The 21,563-nt window shown below is 47.0% G+C and overlaps 1 pseudogene; it reads right to left on the bottom strand.

Annotated features, from left to right (window-relative positions):
* LOC123640513 overlaps positions 1 to 21,150 on the bottom strand; it is a 66,359-nt pseudogene extending 45,209 nt beyond the window's left edge.
* Between the last annotated feature and the right edge of the window lie 413 nt (positions 21,151 to 21,563).

Genomic DNA, 21,563 nt, shown 5'->3' with positions numbered 1-21,563 from the left:
GTAGGGACCACATGAGACAACGCATACCAAGCAGTGACTATCAGTGATGCATGTGCCACGCATGTCACTTCCTTCCCCTTTGCATCCTCAGCCAACTGAGGGATAACACCTGCTGTCTTCCAGAAAACTCTGGTCATCAGTCTCGATTTAGTGCAGGTCCCACCTACCCCAGCCCTAATCTGTGCTTCCCAGCCCTGTCGGATGCCTGGTGCGGCGGGAGACAGACCCAAGAAGAGAGACATGGGTTAGAACAACAGCGAGTGAAGGCTCCCTCCCCAGGACGAGATCTTTGGCCAAATCTTCCCCCGTCTTGGCCCAGACAGACTGGAAAGTTGCTCCCTGAGGGCTCCCACCCAAAGATCCCACTCATATATCTTCCTGCAAGCAGGAACAGCTCCCACAGCTACGAGGAAGAGACATCTGTCCCTCTCCTTCCCACCAACACCCAGAATGAGTCTGATCAGATTGTATCTGCTCTCAGATGCCACAGTGATTGGTGCAACAACAGGGTGACTGGAGACACAGATGCCCGGAAATGCCACACAGTCACCAACCCCAAAGGCTGGGTGCTCTGAGTGGGGTGGACAGCCTGGAGTCAAACCATGGAGACCTGCAGAGGGGACAGTGAGATGAGGCCAGGATGGGAACTGTTTTTCTGGAAGGAAGTGAAGAGAACATTTTTTCAAAATGGGCTCCAAGCCAAGCTAGCTTCTGAAATCTTATTCCCCAAATTTTGGATCTCTGATGAGAAATTATATCAGTCAGGGTCTTGGCAGGAAACAGAAACTCACTCAGCTGGTATTTTTGTAGAGATTTTTAATGAAGGACTAGGGTGGGCACACAAGGGTGGGCAGGGTTCAGAGCGTCCAGAAGAGATGTTGAGGCACCTAGGCACCAGCAACTACAGGGAGCTATGACCATCCCAGGACAGAAAGGACAAGGGGAGAAAAAGTTCCTAGCAGAGTCCAGTTGAGAGATGGGTCCTGAAAAGGGGGCTGGCTACCAGAGCTGTGGAGAGAGATGGATCCACCATCCAAACCACAGCACAGAAGGCAGGTCAGGGTGCGCTCAGACCCTAACCTCCCTGTCCTCCCAGCCTCCGACCCCCCCCCCCCACTGGCCAAACCCATCCAAAAGTCAAGGCAAGAGCCCTGCAGGTGCGGTCCATAGAGGGCAGACTCTTGGGGCACAGAGCAGGGCAGCGACAGGATCGAAACAGACATGGGCAGATGGAGGATATCCAGGTCAGAAGGGAAATGCTCTCGGTTTTGGAGTTATTGACCTGGGATCAAATCTTAACTCTCGCACTTATCAGCTAAGTGATGCTAAGAAAATCCCTTACTTTTTCTGAACCTTGGTATCCTTATTTATAAATGGCCTATTATCAAATTCAGAAAATTACAAACAATGTTTGTAAAGAGAATTTGTAGTGGCTGGCACAGAAAAGGTATACAATTAATGACATAATTGTGTGACTTTTGGCAAGAAATTTGACTTAATCTGAACACAAGTGTGTCACCTGCTAAGTAGGTATTATAAGAATATCTGCTTCACAGGATGATATTACCTAAATGATGTATCCATATGTATATAAGTTTATATATATATATAAGTTTAGCATAGTACCCAGCACAGAGAATAATAATAAATAGTTGCTATTGCTCTTCTCGTTGTTGATAAAGATTGAGTAGAAATATCTCTCTGTTGTGCCAGGAGGTGTGTGCTTTTCTTATCTTGATTTTGTTTTCCCTAGCAGGGGCCGGTGAACTTGAATGTCAGTGGTTCTCCTCTCAGCAGAGCCTGTTCCATGCATGTGATTCTCTTCAAGCTGAGACAAACAGCCCCTGGGACAGCCAGACCATCAATCTTCCCATAAACTTGGCACCCACCCTCCATAATCCGGCTGTTCCCCCACCCAGAGAGGAGAGAAGCACTCAGCTGATGGACCATGGAAGGAGGCCCCGCTGAACAAAAGGACATTTGTCCCCTCTGTGTCCCATGCCAAAATTGATGATTTCCCTAAATCATGAAGAAGCTGGAGACACAGCCCTAAAAACCTGGGCTTATCCAGTTAAAGGAATGAGTATGATCTGACTCAGGCTCACATCTCAACTATGAGCAGCTTAAGGACTGGGATGGTCCTACCCAACTCACTGACCCTACACCTGACCTTGGTGGGGGCCTGAGTGATACCTCTGAGCACCCACATGTTCCAAGCCCTGGGCTAGGTACCAGCTGTACTTCACTGAACAAAGCAGACACAATCTATGCCCTCATAATGCTTGTGGATTGGCAAGGGAGTCAGGAATTCTACAAGTACCATGAATGTTATAACTGTCACTGACATTAATGTAGGAGATCCACTGCCAGTTAGGATACACAGGTTACAAAGGACCAACGTTCCCATCATTAACAGAACAAAATGCCAGATAAACTAAATATCACATTTCTCTTTAAAGTCACCAAAGAGATGCAAAGGAGTTTAAATGAACCAAATGCCAGAGAGGAACAAGCCTTCATTAGTGAGAAAAGAGCAACTGCTACACTCATACCTGGGACAGATTGCTGGGTCTGGGTATGTGTGGGTGGAGGGGAAGGCCCGCCATGGGCCGAGGAGGTTTGCTGGAACAAGGATAAACCAGCCAAGCTTTTAGTAACAATGTGGGCTGGCATGACAGATTGGAATCTCAAAGAGTCCAAATGCAATAATAAATCTCTTGGCAAAGCAGTTCTCCCCTACAGGAATTCTGCTGAGTAAGCAGCTGTGGGGGAGGAGCTGGAAAGCAGAGATGGATCTTGCAGTTTTGTGCAGTGCTTAGGCTAAATCCAGAGATGAATTGAAACTAACTAAAGCTGCAAACCAACTCCCTCCCAGCCCAAATTCTAATAAGATCAAAGGACCATCCCTCAGTAGTGGCAGCATAGGAAGTTGGATACTGGGATGAAGGACAAAGAGAGATATTTGTTATCCCATTTGAAACCAGAGGTAAACTAAAACTAAAGTTTCAACTCAGCCCAGCTCAGCTTGATCATGCTGGGATCTGAATGATCAGCCTCTCACCCTAGCTTCCTAACAGGAAAAAGGGTGGGCCCTCTCTGGGCAAAACAAAATATATTATCTAGTTCAGTCTCGACTATTCTTTTAATCAAAATGTCCAACACACAATCAAAAATTATGAGACATACAAAGAATCAGGAAAATGTGACCATAATCAAGAGACAAGAAAGTCAATATAGATAGACCCACACATGACCCAGACATGGGAACAAGCAAACATGGACTTTAAAAAAATTATTATAAACATGTTAAAGAATTTTAGAAGAAAATATGTGCAGAATTAGTGGTCAGATAGAGAATTTTAGAAGATAAAGGAAAGATTTATAAAAAGAAATAAATGGAAATTCTAAAACTCGAAAATACAGTATCTGAAATGAAGAATTCAACGAATGGACTTAGCAAACTGGACTCAGCAGAAGAAAGAATCAAAGAGCAGTCAAAATAAAATACTCAGATTGAATCACAGAGAAAATAAAATAGGAAGAGCTGTAATTCATGCTGTAATACCGTGGGAGTATGTAACCCACCAGCATGTTGCCATCTCAGATCATTGATTGTGCTATTCCTTTTGCCTGGAACACAGATAGCCACATAGATCACTTCCTAACATCCTTCAGGATTTTGTTCCAATGCCTCCATCTCAGAGAAATCTTCCCTGACCACTCTATACAAAATTTACATTCACCTACCCTCCCACTTACAGCTCGGATTTTTCCCCCAATGTGTTTTGTTTTTTCCTTAACTCTTATCACTATTAATAAACCATATATTTTACTTGTTTGTTACTTCTCTCCTCCACTAGAATATATGTTCCCTGAGGGTAGGAGTTTTGATCTGTTTTGTTGAATCCCCAGCACCTAGAACATAGTAGATATTCAATGAAAATTATTGATCAAATAACAGTGAGATTTAAACCTGCTAAAATACAAAATAAGGCATGAAGAATGAGGTTTAGGCTATACCCGGAAAGATGAGTGTATAAGGCAGGTCTCTTTCGAATACAAGGGACAGAAATCTAACTCAAAATGGCCAAAGTAAAAAAGAAAATGTATTGGTTCATGTAACTGGAAAGTGTAGGGTTTCACACTTCAGGGAAGACTAGATCTAGATGCTGAAGTGATACTGCAAGAAATGGTCTTGGTCTCTGGATTCTGTTCCTCTGTTTGAGCTTCATTCTCAATCAGTCTTTCACCAGGGGGCGGTAAAGAGGCCCCAAAGCTCCCACTTTGCAAGCTGTTAGCTTAACCACTGGAGGAGGAGAAACCTTCTTTCCTAATGGTTCTAGCGACAATCCCAGTGCTATGCTCACTGGCCAGGCTTGAGTCACAGTCAGGTCCTGAGTGGATTCCCTGTGGCCAGGAACTGGGGTGCTGTCACAATCCTACAAAACCCCATGGCTTGAGAGCGGCAGTTCCTCAAAGGAAAATCCAGGTGCGATTCCAGAAGAGGGAAGAAGTGCTGGGTGGTGAAAACACATGCCTATTTCCGTAAGAATCCCCTGGGGTGTGGGGATAGAGCAAGCAAGAGTGTATCAAGCAAAGGCTTGGGGCCAGGGAGAGCATGAAGCATTTTAGAAAAAGAAATCATTTCTATTCGGTTAGAAAGAGCAAGAAAGGAGTGATGAGAAGTGGGAGTTAAAGAGAGGACACACTTGCGGGCTTTAGAAACCGTGTCTAGAAGTTTGGATGCAATACTAAAAGCAAAGGGAAGCCCTTGAAGCATTCCGGAAAGGAGATTAAATGGTTGATAACCTTTGGTTTTGAAGAGATGCCAGTAACTGTCCTACTTCCATACGGATCAGACAGGAGGAGGACTGGAGCCAGTCACATGTTTGGTGTCACAATTGTCTGTAAGAGAAAGATGATGGAGACCTATGAATCAGGGATGTAGAAAGTGGGGATGAAGAAAGTGAAAATATCTGGGAGGCAATTTTGAGACATAATTCCAGCATTGTCTAAGCAGATCAGGATGTATCGAGAGCTCTCAAAGCCTTACCTGGAAGATCTCAGGCTGTCTGTCACTGCCCTGCTCCTCCTCCGGGAGCTATGAGGAGTCTTAGAAGGGAAGCAATGCTATAGCCACTTCCTTCCCTGCCCCTCCCCTCCCCCAACCTTGCTACAGGGCAGATCCAGCCAAACATTCCCCTGGGTCCCCTGCTGTGAAATCCATATGCAGATGAGCTGTTTAATTTGTTTAGATAGTAAAGGTAAATGCAGAGAGCCCATGCTGTTACCACTGAGGGCAAGCACTTTGCCCTCCAGTCAAACAGAGCCAGATTTTATTCCTGTCTCTGCCATTTATTAGCTGTGTGCCCTTGAGCAAGTTACTTAACCTCTCTGAACCTTAGCTTCCTCGTTTGAAAAATGAATATATTACATTGGCTCACAGAGCACTTATGAGAGTTAAATGACTTTGTGAAGTCTGAGGGCTGGGAACAACTCCTGGCACACACAGTGAGCTCAGCGGAGATTGGTTCCATTTTCCTTCAATCCTTCTTCTTTAGGTGCCTAAGGACCTATTTGTACCTATTTTCCTTTCTGACAGCAATCCTTCATCATGCCCCAGTTCTGTGCTATAATTTTGATAAATTACATGCAAATAGTCAAGAGTCATCTAATTCCTTACATTCAGCTTCAATGACAATTACTAACTGTTCCAAGCCTCTGGCAGGACGCTGGCAACTGTTGGGTAGCCCCAGGCTATTGATTAGGCCCTACTGGACCAGGAGTTCATATGTTTAAGCTAACAAGGAGGAAATGGCTCTTATAGAGGAGAAGGTCAGACCTACCCCTTCAACCATTGGGGTGGTGTTAGACCCCCAGGCATTAGGAAGTAACTAATGATTCCCCAGCGACAAGCAGCCCCTGCAGCCCCACTCACACTCACACACTGTACACACCTGGTGCCACTCATCCCCTCGACAGCTGGGGATTAGAAAGTATGCCGGAAATAAGAAAAAGACACCTCAACACCCGTGAGTGTGGGTAAGACCTGTGACTTGCTTCTAATCAATAGAAAGTAGCTAAGGTAAGAGGATGTACACGATTACATACAAGTGATTATGTGATGATGTTATGTTAGACTGTAGCATAGTACCCCTCCTGGAGAAGTCTCTCCCCCTCTTGCTGGTTTTGAGCCAGCAAACAGCCGTATCAGGGAAGGCCTCAGCTCTGCCCCTTGTTGCCTTTATGGTCCAGATTTAGTCACTCACCCTCTCTGAGCCTCTGTTTTCCTCCATTTAAATTTGAGAAAATAACTTAAATCTCTCAGTGCCTCGGTTTCCTCCCCTATTCAAGCGGAATGATATTACTTCTCTCAAAAGTTGGATGTGAAGATGAGGCCATCTAGGTCGATAAAATGCTTAGCACAGTATCTGACACACAGCAAGATTTTATGAATATTAGCTATTACTGTTGTTATTAGCATAATGTGGGGGGCCCAAAAGGATCTGGAAGTGCTTCCTAAAATATAGAGTTTTCCTCTATGCAGCAGATACTTGTTATGGTGCCCCAAGTGCTTCGGACACTCAGATTGGGGAGATTCGGATGGGCTTCCGAGAGAAGGTGGCGTTCACTCCAGACTGAAAGGCAGAACCGCCTGCACTGCGTGCATGGGCTGTTGCCTGAGGAGCAATCGGCCTCTTCATTCCGGAAAGTCACGGACTAAGGAGGGAGGAGACGAAAGCACAGAATTCAGGGCAGGCTGAGAGGTGACTGTGAGTACATTCACCAGCTCCTTGTCAGAAGCAGACGCCGCCACCACCCCCATCTTTTCGTAGCTTGGATGATTTTAAAAAAATTTAAAAAGAAGCACCAGGTGATGCAGTAGGTAATAAACTTACAGAATTCATTTCCCCAGGAGGCTGCCGAGGTGAAAATTTTAAATCATTTCCCAGAAAGCTTAGTTAAACTCATGAGCGATTGATTCCTAACCGATTATCAAAGCCTGTTAGGAAGCAAATCCTTAAACCGTAAGGTTGAAGTCTTGGAAAACAGGTGTACTCTTCGATGATACTTCTCTCGGCACCTCTGCCATAGACAAAATGTTAGGCTGCATATATCTCTGGGTTGACTCACTGTGACAACTTAGTTAGAGAATCACTGCAAGGAGACACCCAAAATAGCACTTTGTACCAGGAAAGGCCAGTACAGGGCACCTGCACCGTCGCTCTTCCTGACACGTGGCCGCCATCTCTGGTCCAGCCTGGCACCGTTTCCCATGGGGCCCATTAGCGCTCCAGGCTCGTCCCTAGCATAGAAACTACATGCCCATCCCTGGTAGACCCCTCCCCTCAAGATAAAAATGAGGCCCAAGGAAGAGAAGTGATGGGTCCAAGGTGTTTGTTCCAGGGTTATCCCTTTAAAATCTCTAGCCAGGCAAGCTGGTGTGGGAATCAAATAAAATTTGGTGTCCATGTCTCCATCCCCTGTAATTCAGAGAAATTTAGTTCTACAGTTCCTTCCTTCCTTGCATATTAATAAACCTGCTATTCATTTTATATAATGGAAGTCTGGACTTAGAGAACGATACATGAGTCAGGAAGAGGAGGAGGCAGAGGAGGAAGAGGATGAGACAGAAGAAGGAAGAGGAGGAGGAGGAAGAGGGGGAGAGGAGAGAATCTTTCATAAGTGCATCCGATTTGACATGTTACAAACACCTTTGTATCCATCGTTATGATATTTAATTCTCACCATCTCCCCAACTTCACAAAGAAAGAAAAAAATGAGGCCCAAGGAGGTGTAGTGACTTTCCTAAGGTAACACAGCCCCTGAGTGGCAGAACTAAGATTCAGATCGGGCCTCTGTACCACGCTGAGCTCATTTTTCACTCCCACAAACCAGGATTCATTTGGAAGCAAATCTGTCCCCTCCAGGTGTCAGAAGCACCAGTCTTCCGTGCAGATTGAAACGGCAAATCAGCTCGATCAGACTCTGTCTCCAACAGATGACTGATTCCCTGGGCCCGTGCTGTGTTGTCCCTGGCTCTCCTGCTGCCCAGAGAATGAAGACGTATCTGTTCATGCACCAGCAGAGAACGCTACTCTGCAGCAGCTGAGGCTAGCCCTCGGGTACCAGATGTCCCCCATCTCCCAGGCCAGATCTCTGTCCCTTGTTAACGGCGATATCGGTGCCACCAGAAATACCTCATTAACCGACTGCCTATTATTGACTCACCTAACAAATATTTCTTGAGTGTTGACTATGTTCCAGGCACTGTGCCAGGCCCTGGGGACACAGACAAGACAGTTCATGGAACTTACATTGCAGGTAGGGAGGATAAATAATGAAATTGTTTATAAATAATGAAAAAATTGACTTTTGAAATGACAACACGGTAGGGTCACAGGACAGAGAGTAACTGAAGGATTAGGCAGGACAGGTCTACCTTGGACAGGCCTCTTTAAGGAGGTGAACTCTAAGCGGAGCCCTCAAGGCTGAAGGGAAGCCACTCACATAAAGAGAAGCCCAACGAGTGTCCCCACGCGTGCAGGGTGCCAAGTGCGAGGGCTCAGAGGCAGCAGAGCTTGTGTGCAAGGAGCAGAAGGCCAGCAGGAAGGAGGCAAGATGAGAACACCAAAGCCCTGCGAGTTGGAGCAATTTGTCTAAGATCTCACAGGCATTTTTGATGCCATAAATTAAACAGACACCCACAAATGAATTGTGATGTTGTAAACAGTTTCCCAAGATCTTTGTCAGAGAGCTGCCTCTCTGCAGCTCAATACTCGCCTCTTCTCCTCACTCAGCCCCCTCTTTTGGAGTCCCAGTTTTTCCAAAGAAACTTTACAGTGACTCCCAGGCAACTGACTGCAGCGTCACCTGCTGGAGATGACACCTGAGCTGAGGCGGGCAGGAAGGAGGGGAGACGCTCTCTGAACAGGACAGCTCCTACTCACAGAGGTCCTTCTCCAGCAGGGAGAGCAGCAGAGGAGGAGGAAATGGCACATCGAATGCCATGATCAACTAGGCGGGTGACTGGTTTGTTTTTCCAAAGGCATCAGCTAATCTCAACAGCCGGGTTAGGATTCTAGATCATCATGTCTACTGGGGGAAAAATCCTCCGGGATGTCTTCGTTTCACCTCCACAAACTATTTTCTGAGCAACTTTGTATTCCTTGTTCTGGGTCCATCTCTAACCTCTAGAACAATGCCTGTATCCAGGAGGCACCTAATAAATGTCAGCACAACGAACATGTGATACACAGTAAGAGAAGGATGCAAAGGTGTATAACCGGTACCAGTCAGGGTTCTCAAGAGAAAGAGAACCAATAAGATATGTACATCTGGAGAGATTTGTTATGGGGAATTGGCTCTCGTGATTATGCAGGCTGAGAAATCCCATGACAGCTGTCTGCAAGCTGGTGACCCATGAAAGCCAGTGGTGTAATTCCAGTCTGAGTACAGAGGCCTGAGAACCACAGGAAGCAATGGTGTAAATCAGTCCAAGGGCAGGAAAAGAGCCAACTAGGGCAGCGACCCCAGTGATCTTGTTTATTACAGTAATCCTCACGCCTGGCACATAGCATGGCACCATGTGGAGAGGGCAGGGTGGACATGGAGAGGCATTCCAGGCAGAAAGGAAAGCATGAGAAAAGTCATGCAGGTGTGAAACAAGGGTGCACTCAGAAAACTGGAACTCCCTAGTAGGTATGGCAGCACCTACGAGGTATATAGCACGGAGCGTGGGCAGGGACCTTGACAGTTGGTGGGAGAGAGGCAGGAACCTGCGGGCCACCCTGAGGACCTGTACTCACCCCCCAGCTCCTTACCTTGAGTTCTGTGTTGAGTCAGTTCATCCTGGCATTTCTCACGAGGGGGCTGGGATAAACACTGTGGAATTGTCCACCCAAAGACTATTTATAACGAATTTCGCCTTGTCTTTCTCCATTTCAGAGATTGAGAAGCTAAAATAGCCTATTTCCCACCTGCCTGAAGAGCTATATACACAGTTGTGGCCAGTGAGATGTAGCAGAAGCCCCAGGGGATCTTTTCCCTTCTAGAAAAAGTCACGCGCGTGCATGTGTGTGTGTGTGTGTGTGTGTGTGTGTGTGTGTGTGTGTGTTTGCCCCTTCCCCCTTCTTTCCTCCTGGAAGCCTCCTGGGGATGCAGCAGCCATTGTACAACTTCAAGGTGACAGGCACGGGGGTCTACATGGTAAAAGGGGTGAAACACTTGGTCTCCCTGAAAAACAATGCTTGATGTGTTTAAGCCACTATGGAGGTTCTCCTATTTTGTGTAGCCAGAAGCCATCCTAGTTCATGCAAAGACCTGCTAGCCATCCTGTCCAGGTAGCCCTGCATGGACAGATCTTTGCTGATTCTGCCTCTTCTTCTCCTTGGACCAATCTTATCTATGTTCCCATCTGGAGTTATCAGAACCCACAAGATTAGACTTCTCTTCCAAACCGTGATCCTGGCCTCGTGACCAAGGTATTTCCTTTCCTTACCAGGGTGAGACTCAAGATAGAAATGACTTATCAGCGGATATGGCCCCTAGTCTGTGGTTTTGTCTGATGCTGAAGACGAAACCACAGACTAGCGGCCGCATGCACAGCTCCTGGGATCCCAGGCTTAGAAGGGGCCTTTCAGAGAACTGTGCTGGAACAAGAGCAAATCTCAATGTTTATCCTACACTGCTTCTTCTCTGCACTGCCTTGAGGATAATCGGGATTATGATAATCTTTCACTGTACTTTTTTTTCCTTCCACAAAAGCTCTTTAGCACCAAAGGGAAGGACCCGAGGGAAGCAGGACATGGAGCTTATGCTGTGAGGACAGACCAGAAACAGAAGGGAGAGAGCCAGCCAGCTCTGTCACCAGGGAAACCAGAGGAGGGCTCCCTGGCGTCGGGAAAAATTAACAAAGGCTTGGAAATGAGCAAAATCAAGTGCTGGGTGTCCCTTCCCTGGAGTGCTGTGCATTATTTCCTGGATCTCCCGGGATTACCTACTCCCACCAAGATGAGCACTTTTGACAGACTTCAATCAGCTGGGCTATTTTACAGCTCTGTGGGGGCAGAAGTTGTAGAAAGCTTGTGGCAATGCAAATGATTCTTGTCTATGGCAATGAAAATGAATTTTATTCTTGTCCATGGCAATGAAACTGAATTTTACTGGGAAAAAAATAACCTTAACCATTACATTTTCTTGCCCAATAGCAGTGGCTCTCAAGCTGTCATTTGGGGACATTTGGAGATTGCTAAAGACACTTTTAGGGAGTCTGTTAGGTCAAAACTATTTCCATAATAATAGTAAGGCACTATTTGCTTTTTTTACTTGCATTTGCTTACAAGTGTACAGTGACATTTTCCAGAGGCTACATGACTTGCAATGCTACTGGTACTGCTCTCTCTGCTGGCTAATGGAATGTGAGCTTGTGTTTTAAAATTTTCTCAGTTTTAACTTCTAAAATGGCAAATATTGATGGATATAACCAACATAAACAAAAGCTCTTTGAGGCCCTCAATAATTTTTAAGAATGTAAAGAGATTCTTATACCAAAAAATTTGAGAACTAATGCCCCATAGAATATAAGGTAATTTAACTAATTTTGCATCTGTCAGTAAATTTATTTCAGCAACCCTAATTGGTACGTGCGTGTGTATGTGTGTGTTCTCCTTTGAACTGGTTTTAACATCTTATCCCTTTTTAGCTAATCAGTTAAAGAAAATCTTTGTTTATTTTATATCTGAATAAGTGTCATGTTTTTAACTTTTTGAAAAGTGATGCGTAAACACTAGGGTTAGAGTAGACGATGGAGAGGTGAGGTGTGGCCAAGAAGAAGGTTAAGAAACGGAGACCACGTGGAGGGCACCGAGGCAGCCTGACAGGGGTTTCATACTCCCCCCGTGCCTGGCAGCACAGAGCCACGTGGAGGCCAACTCAACACCCTAGACAATGCCCGTCTTTCAAGCAAGGACAGCACCAGGAATCAGTCCTGCACGGCAGCTGCAGGTCACCCATGGGCTGTCCAGCGTCAGGACTCCAGCCCACACCCAGAGGCTCTGCTGAGCCCATCCAGACTTTCCTGTATGGAAATCCTTCTTTTCAATGGCCCTGTGTTTTTGTAAACCCCTTCAAGACCAAAGATGAGGCTCTTGACACCCAGAAGGGGGCTGGAGGTGCAGGGGGGAAAGTCCTACTCCCAGTCCTAGGGTAAAACTGGCCAAAGTCACCCCGTCGAGTTGCATGGCCCCAGCCCCCAAAGGAGGCAAAAGATCTGCCCAAGGTAGCACAGGCTCTCAGAGGAGGACACAGGAGCAAAACGCAGGGAGCCCAACCCCCAGCCCAGGGCCCTCACTCTCTACTGCCTCGTTCTGTTGGCAAATCCAGCAATGCCTGGGCTCAACTTTCCCAGAAATCAGTAGCTTTCTAGAGTTCATGAAAGCTCCCAGAGCAGAATGGTGGTGAATTTTGTAGCCCCCATTGACCAGACTGTTGTCCTCACTGAGCCTCAGTTTCCTCACCTGATTATGAAGATAAGAGAAATAAAATAAACCAGCTATGTGTCCAGCCCACAGGGTGGCACTGGACAAATATTTGTTCAGAATCCTTGTCTCTTTAAATTAATCCTGCCTGTTGCTTGCAACCTGAGTTGAACACAAGCGCTGGCCAGGGGAGAGGCATAGGCTGTGGAAGGCGAGGGGTGGGGGCCGGGAAGATTAAAGAAGTGTGGGGGGTTCATCCCTCCTGGCCAAATGGAGTGGTCGTACAGAAGACTTTTTAAAGGAATCACTTTTGTGTGTGTGTGAGAGTGAGAGAAAGAGAGAGGGAATGTGTGACATCCTCCTAGTGCAGAAGATGCAGTATTATGAATGCAGGTATTCCTGCAGTCCCCCCACCCCCGGATGATAAGGTGGGGGGAACTCTCCCCAGTGATCTCAGCCTTTGTCCCTCCATCACTGGGAAGAATTTAGGATAATGGGCGAAGCAGGGAGAATATTAACATCTGAGAGGCTAAAATAATCTATTCTGGCCCATGGGCCAAATACAGCACTCTGCCTGGTTTTTGTGCAGCCCAAGAGCTAAGAATGATTTTTAATTGTTTAAATGGTTGAAATAAAATCAAAGTACTATTTCACGTGATATGTGAAAATTATATGAAATTCAGACTTCAGGGTACACAAATAAAGTTTTATTGGAACATGGCCATGCTCACTAACTGTCTCTGGCTGCGTAGAGGCTGCAGTGGCAGAGCTGAGCAGTTGCTACGGAGACCGTGGCCCACAAAGCCTAAAATATTCACTCTCCGGCCTTTAACAAAAGAAGTTTATCAACCTGATCTACACAATAAGCCAAGAGAGAGGAAATATAGCATGCGGGCAGATTGGCGGTCAGGAAGAATGTGGAATGAGGTGAGAGTTGAGGGGGAGGCAGAGATATTTGGGGGTGAGGGGAAGCAGCTGCCATCCCTATAAAGGGACTGAGAGGAGCAGTCAGTATTTGAGAGAGAGGGTCTTCAAGGGGGTGGTATGTTTTAAGCACATTCCTTATCCAAAATTGGTAATGTTTTGTTGGTATGAATACAAACACATGTAGTTAAAATATAAAAATATATATGAGAGTAACACCCACCGAATTCAAGACAATGATTCCCTCTAGGGAGATAAAGCTGATCTGTAATATAGAGTCTTTAAAATTGAAAACTGTATATATATGAAGAAAATAAGCTGATAAGAAATTAAAGATGAAAAGATTATTTAGTGATACAGACGAAAGCATAAGAATCAACTTTTTTTAACAGTTGTCTCTGGTGTACAACACCAGGAATGTGAAAGTCCAGGTGAGATTCTTGGCCACGTGCTCTTCTATACCCCTTTTTGTTCTTTTTCCTGCCGTTGTTGTCGTTACTGTAGTAGGCATTACTATTTTGCACTGAAGCTAATACATGCATTTTTTTTCACATTTTAACAACTCTGAAATAGAGCTGCATTTTACAATTGATAATAGAACATGATTAAATTGGCAGCATTTTTTCCATTCTTGGTGCTACAAAAAATGGTTCATCTTATAATCAATGGTATCCTAAATACTCCTTCAAAGGGACAAATAAAGAATGGATTCTCTTCTTTGGCATTCCATTGAGAGACTAAGACAGAAATGAAGTTCTGTTAATTTCCTTTTGGTTGACTAAGGGGGTTTCTTTGCATGAGACACCGTGTTGGGAGACTGGGCCACATGCAGCCTCAGGGTTTATCTATGTTTAGTTACCTTATGGGAAGAGGAGAACAGGAGAATTTGAGTCACACACTGTTGTTTATGATTGTCTCTTCTTAAAGAAAGCAGAGAGTAAAAACCACATTGAGTTGCTTTGATTTAGAAGGTATGATGAATCCGAGAGAACTTCGTGCAGGTCAGCACAGGAACCTGACCTGGAAAAACAGTTTGTCCTAATTCCTAAATGTTATTAAACTTTGTCTCCCAAAGTAAAATAAAGTACAGAGCCAACAGTAATTAAGCCCTCTTTCCTCTGGGTTGGTCTTAGAAGGAAAGGATTCTATAAGAAGCAAGCCCCTACTTCCTGATTTAACCATCCCATGGGAGAAAAGGCAGAGAAAGGAAATCGTGCTCTGTTGAACAGAACTGGGGTAGAGGAGGGGTAAAGTTAGGAGAAACTCTGAGCCTCAGCTCTTCCATCAACTTTCCCACCTTGCAGGAGCAACAAGGCATGGTTCTCAATGAGCTATTGATGTGACATCTGTCCTCAACCACACCCATCCCAAGGCTCAAACCCTGAAAATCTACCCTGAAGGCAAAAATGAAAAAACTGAGAGAGCAGGTAGCCTCTGTAAGCCAAATGATGAGGTGTCGTTTTCTTTAACTATTGAATTCAGTTAGACCCACATGGGTAATTTAGGGATTCATTCATTTGACAGACATTTTTTGAGCACCTACTATACTGCCAGGTGCCTGAGATACAGCCTTCTCTTTATGGTTCCAACATTCCTCCAACTTAACCACTACATAAATTACCTCCCTTAATTCTCTGTTACTATTAATACAGCTGGAATTTGAACCCATGGTGTCAAGATTCAGAGTCTATGTTCTTAACTGCTATACTATAATGCCCCTCCAGATGGAAGTGAAAATTAAAATAGGGGGCCTAAAAATTGTTCTTGTCTCTTAGAAGTCATTCTGAAACAATAGATAAAAGCCGGAGTTTTGAAGTCAACAGGAGTTTAGAATTCCTTCCTCTTTGCTGGCCTCTGGTCTCCATAAAGACAGAGATCATGCCTGGCTTGGGACTACTGTATTCTGTAGCATCAAGCCTAGCACATGCTAGGTACTCACTAAATATTTGTTGACTGAATGAATGGGTGAATTCATTTACCAGTGGTAAGATCTTAAAAGAATCCTGTCTATGTGTCTTTGTCCATTTCTGCTGCTATTACCAAATACCTTAGATTGGATAATTCATAAACAACAGAGTTTTATTGCTCACAGTTCTGGAAACTGGGAAGTCCAAGGTCAAGGCACCAGCAGATTTGTTGTCTGGTGAGGGCCGACTCTCTGTTTCAAAGATGGTGCCTTCTTGCTACATCTGCACATGATGGAAGGGGCTAAAAACTCTCTCATATCTCCCTTACAAGGGCACTAATCCCATTCACAAGGGCTCTGCCCTCATGACCTAAGCACCTTCTAAAGCCCCACCTCTTAATACTATTGCATTAGTGATTAAGTTTTAACATACGAATTGGGGAAGAGGCGACACACATTCAAACCATAGCACTGAAGTACCTCATTTTATTAATACCTCCTTACAGAGCCACTGTGAGTATTAAATGAGATTAGAAATTTCAGACACATAACACAGTGCCGAACACATAGTAGGCACTCAGTAGATAAGTCTGACGTTCCTGCCATGTGTCACAGCTGAGGCATAGGCAGGTGCTCTTAAGGAACACAGAGCTTGGCTTGGAAGACAAATGAGCACATATAGGAGACAATTTTAATTTGGAGTGGGGAGGGGGAAGGAGATGAGGGGGTCCAGAATGAAATCTCCTTCATAACAGCACTCTCCAGTCCCTTCTGGGCATGCCCCCACGGCAGGCTATGTTGGGGGGCATTAGGGCATTAGCACCCTTGAGCCCCTGCAGAAGTCTGCATGACCCATCCTCACTCTCACAGCCCCAGCTGTGAGAGAGCTTTGGGGTCCCAGACATCTGGCTCAGATTCAGTTTCTCTCTCCCCTCTTGCTGGCCAGGGGTCACAGGGCTAGTGTTGCAGCCCTCCAGGCTGTTCTCATGATTCAACTGGTGCCTTGGGTCCCACCAGTGCTTTGGTCCAGCCACCTATTGTTTATCTGATACCCTTCCCTAATATCTTTCCAGCAATTCCCTTTGTACTTGAGGCAACTGTTTTGGGTTGAGCTGTGTCCCCCCAAAATTTATATGTCAAAGTCCTAACCACCAGTACCTCAGAATATGACCATATTTGGAGATAAGGCCTTCAAAGATGTAATAAAGTTAAAAATAGGTCATTAGGTTGGGACTTAATCCAATAGGACTGATGTCTTTATAAAAAGAGAAGATTAAGACACAGATGCACGGAAAGGGAAGACCGCGTGAAGACAGAGGGAAAGAAACAGCCATCTACAAGCCGAGGAGAGAGGCTTCAGAGGAAACCAACCCTACAGACACCTCAGTCTTGGGACTCCCAGCCACTAGAACTGTGAGAAAATTAATTTCTGCTGTGTAAGTCCCCCAGTCTGTGGTACTTTTTTATGGCAGCCCTACAAACTAATACAGCACCCATGGTCAGTTTCCATTATTTGCAATCCTTAAATGATCACCTCATGACTTTCTAATTTGAGATGGCGGCAGGGGATGGGGGGCACACTATGGTGATGAGCAGCAGGGGACAAAGAGCCTGGACCTCAGGGCACAGTGGCCCTGCCACTTCCACCACAGGACCCCAAGCAAGACATTTCAGCCTTCTGCAAGCCTTGGACTGCTTATCTACAGGAAGGGGCTAATAGTTGCTCTTCCCTCATTGGGATGCTGTGAGTGGAATGCGTGTATGAAAAACAGAGCAGCACTTGGCACAAAATGAGTGCTGTGTAGGTATTATTTATTATGTCTGTTGTCCTCTTGGCTGAAAGACAAATGCTATCAGAGAGTCGGAGAGGTCTTATCTGAGAGATGGAGCTGGAGCTGGGCTCTACCCAGCCTTCCATGAGGATGCTCTTCCTCTCCCAGTGTTCTGTCCCAATGTGTTGTCCCTGCTTTGTCTACCTCAGTGTATCAGAGTGGGCCCTGCAGTTCACGAGCATCTGTGAAGAATGGGTTGCATCCACGCGACCACGTTTCAAGCCAAGGAATCATATAAAGAGGAGATGGGAGAACGTGCCCTCCTCATTCCCCTCCCCTCCTCACCCCTACAGCGGAGTGGGAAGAGGTTCTGAGGGCTCCGTGGAGGACAGCATGAAAACAAACAGTTCTAGTCCAGCCCACCCACTTTACATCAGAGGGATATGAGGCTCAGCAAAGGACAGTGTCACCAAAACATGGCAGAGCCAAGAGCGGAAGTCTGCTCTTGATGCTGGGAATAAGAGAACCACCAAGAACCACTGCTGACCTCCTTAGGCCAGGAAGGGAAGTGATGTGAAAAGAAGAGAAAATTGATTTCCCTACTGCCTGGAGCAGCATCAGCCCTTGGGAGAAACCAGGCAAATAGCAGAGAGACTTGAAAGGTGTGCTGTCAGGCCATGGGCCCCCAGCCTGCCCCTCCACAGCCTGCCCTGGGAGCTGCCTTGCCCTCCCTTGCCTCTCCCACCTGGGGGCCTTTTTTTTACTTTTTCCTCCCTCTCACGATGACTTAGCGCGCCATGGCTCCCTAAAAAGAATGTTGAGCAAAACGGACAGAGCCAGACCCAGAGAGACATTTAAACTCTTCAGTAATAAGCACAGGACAGACTCTGGCCAGTCGAATGCCCAGGGCTGTGTTAAGCATCCCAGGTGTTCCTCTCACTCTACCACCACTCTATAACGTAGATCCTATTCATAGCCCTGTTTTACAGACAAGGAAACTGAGGCACTAGAGCAAGTGAAACAGCTCACCTGAGGTCATCAGCCTCCAAGTGGCAGAATCAGAACCCTACTCAAGGTCAAGCCTGTGCACTTGACCATGTCATTACACTGACCCCAGTTAAGTGGAAGCAGCTAAAGTAACCTGTGAATGTGTAATGATCATTCTGTGCGGTTGACTTCCTTCCCTACACAAGTGCCATGTCCCTCACTGTCCCTCCCACCAACATCAAGTGTGCCAGGCATAGCCCCACATCTGTGATCTCGTCACATGGTCTCACCTGCCTGCAAAGACGACTCCATGCTCCCTCTCAACCCAGCCCTTCTGTCTGCAAAGCAGCAAGAAATGCAGACGGGGTGGTACCAGATAGGGGCACGAGGGGTGGGGATGAGACCTTTCTCCTCACTGACCAGATGCATGAGCTTGGACAAGTTCTCTACCTCTCTGGGTCTCCGTTTTCCTATCTGTAAGGTCAGAAGCAATAGCAATACCTCACGGGGTTGTAGTGAAGAGTTCATGAGAAGGCCATCCGCGTGCTGAGCACCTAGCACAATGATGGCACACAGCAGGTGCCCAAGAGACCCTGGCTACTGTGGATGGAGCTCACCTGTGAGCCAGGGGATTGGCTAATGGACTCTCCAGCTGGCGTCAATCTGAATTATTCTGGAAACATTTCATGGCAGGACCCACCTAAACAGGGGACACCAACCTCTTGGAAATCCCCCAACCTTTGGGTGATCTGACTCAGGCTGAGGAATCAGCCAGCCTGGGTTTCTCAGGGAAAGCCAAGACCCCACGAAGGTAGTCCCACCAGCTCATCCCGCCTCCCCTGCTCAACCCCCTGGAAGCTGCTCTTCATCATCACACAGCATGGCCTTCCCCAGCCTCCTTACAGCAAGAGGCACACTGGTCAATGATACTGAAGCAAGCGACGGACAGCCCTTCCCCCCAGCTACCCCAGGACTGCCCCTGGCACCCACTGACCCATGGTTTCTAACTATAGCCCTACAGAAAGTGACTGAATCCCAACCCAGTGGCCTTGGGGCCTTGTCAAGGAGGGCTGCCCCCAGAGATGGCAATGCCCGGAGAGTTTCAGTGCCCGGGTCTCAGACCCATGCCTCTGCCCCGACAGCCACATCAGCCACCTTGTTAAAGGAAGAGTGGCTTTTGACTCTGGATGCCAAACAAATGTTGCCCTGTCTGTGTCTTTCAAGCATCCTTTCCTCCCCCCAGCCAGGCCCAGCCACCCATCCCGGCAGCCGGGCTTCCACTGTCAGTGACCTGCCAGCTCTTTCCACAGCCACCCCCAGCGAAGCCCACTCTGAGCAGAGAGGGAAGGGCGGGCAGGATGAGCCAGAAGGAAAGCCGGAGTGAGGAGGGGACTCTGGGCTGGGTATCAGCGTGCCCATCTGAGCCTTACAGCAACTCAGGAAGAGGGAACCCCAAGAACATGCCACCCTTATTCATAACCACACTTTCCCTTTTGGGTGGGGAAAACTCAGCCCCAAAGAGGAGACTGACTTGGCCAAAGGCTTAAATAAAATTCCTGGTAGAGCCCAACCTAGCTTGTAAAGCAATGCCTTCCCCATGCAGATGCATCTTTGCCCATCAGCCCTCACACATGCACAGAGTAAGCACCCCCAGGTGCCAGTGTGGCTCTAACGTGGATAGAGCCATAGGATTTACAAGACACATTTACAACCGAGATCTTGTGAGCCCCAAGGGCAAAGCTTGGCATCCTCTTCGGAGCTGGGCAAATGCCTGGGGTCTGCACTGTCCTTTGGGAAACATGAAGACAGGCCAACTCCGGCTTGGCAGCGAGAGTTGACCTCCTGGTGAGGCTGCATAAGTTGTCCCAGCTTAGCGTCTCTGAAGCCATAGCACTGAGCAGTGACACCTGACTGGATGGATGGGTGGGTGGGTGGGGTAGAAGATATCATTTTTTTCCAACATATTCTCTGTGATTTTAAAAATAGGGTGGGGGTTTCTAAACATGAGTCTGTTCTCTCCGTTGTGGGAGGACTACACAGGCCTCCCCTAAGGGCTCTTCCATTAGAGCTGAGCGAAAGGTCATAGGCCCGTGTCAATGTCTGCAACCTCTAAACCATTTTGTCAGCTTCCAAAAACCTGGTCGCAGTGGGGAAACTGAGGCAAATCTTGTTTGGTTAAAGACCACAGGCCATATACTCTGTTTGTGACTTCAGGGAAAGTTATTTCACTGCTCAGTGACTCAGTTTCCTCATCTGGGGGCAAAAATAATGCCCTTTTCAGAGGTTTTGTGTGTGGAGATTAAATTAATAAATAGAGTAAACCATTTGGCTTTATCTAGACCTAAAACTTTATGACCGTGGGCATTCTACCACACACACACATGGAGGGACCCCAGACTCGGCATCCCAGTCAACACAAAGCCACAGCCTTTCCTGCCACAATGACAAAATTACTGATTTGTCATTTACAATCACCGTGTCCTCTAAAGAGGCGAATCCTGACGACACTGAGGGTCTTCTGGTTCTGAGCAGGGGAGGAGCCCAGGCGGAGCCCACCTGCTTTGCCAAGGAAGAGGAGAGAGGTGGTGAGGCCCAGGAGATACACTGGGAGGGACACTGGTTGGAAACACAAGGTCTAGAGCCAGACTTGTCAACCCAGGTCAAGTTACTTACCCCTCTCTGTGCCTCAGTTTCCTGCTTAGTAAACAAGGATCCTGCCCTTGCCTCATTAGCTTGTGGTGGGAACAAAATGGGTTCACACACACACAGGGTGCCAGGAACACGGCCTCCTCCTGGACTCTCGAGGGCCTGGGATTCTGGGGAGGGGGGAGCCGTGTCCACTGAATGCCACCTTCCTTGAGGGACCCCAGAGCCCTTTCAGAGGCTGCTCAGCCACAACAGCGCTCCGAGGGCGGTTTCCCAGGCTCAGCAGCCTCCCTCTGCACGTACCCGTGGTGCCAGGGGCGTGAAGCAAGCGCCCTCTGCAGACAAGCGGCACCAGGCGAGGAGAGATGTCGTGCGGAGAGACGCCCACGGAGAGCGCAGCCTCCCACCCTCGCGGCCCCCTCGCCCGACGGCACATCCTTCCTAACCCGCGCCAGAGCCGGGGAAAAATGAAATGAAACAAAACGGTCCGTAATTAGAATGGCAATAAAAGCAGGGGGGAGGAGTAAGGCAGTGAACTCTATTAATAGTGCTAATAAATGTTCCGGGATGATACCGCTGTGTTCTGAACCTGCCCGTGGGAGGTGTTGCTTATGCTCATTTGCATATTAATTTGGAAGGAAAGTGCCGGGCTCTTTCTGCTGGGATAAATCAATTCCAGTGGAAGTTCTCAGATGGGAAGCGGCTAATTCTTCTTCTCTTTCCCTCCCAGCAGGAAGACACCCATTTGCTGCCAGGAAAATATTTTTAAGAACCAAACTAGGCCAGAAAACTACAGACAAAGTGCAGACCTCGCAGATGGCCGGAGCCACACCGAGATGGGCCGGGTAT

This window comes from Lemur catta, chromosome 6 (genome assembly GCF_020740605.2).
Source record: "Lemur catta isolate mLemCat1 chromosome 6, mLemCat1.pri, whole genome shotgun sequence".
Classification (NCBI taxonomy): Eukaryota; Metazoa; Chordata; class Mammalia; order Primates; family Lemuridae; genus Lemur; species Lemur catta.
The sequence above is the reverse complement of the archived record's forward strand: the minus strand, read 5'-3'. Positions and strand labels throughout refer to the sequence as shown.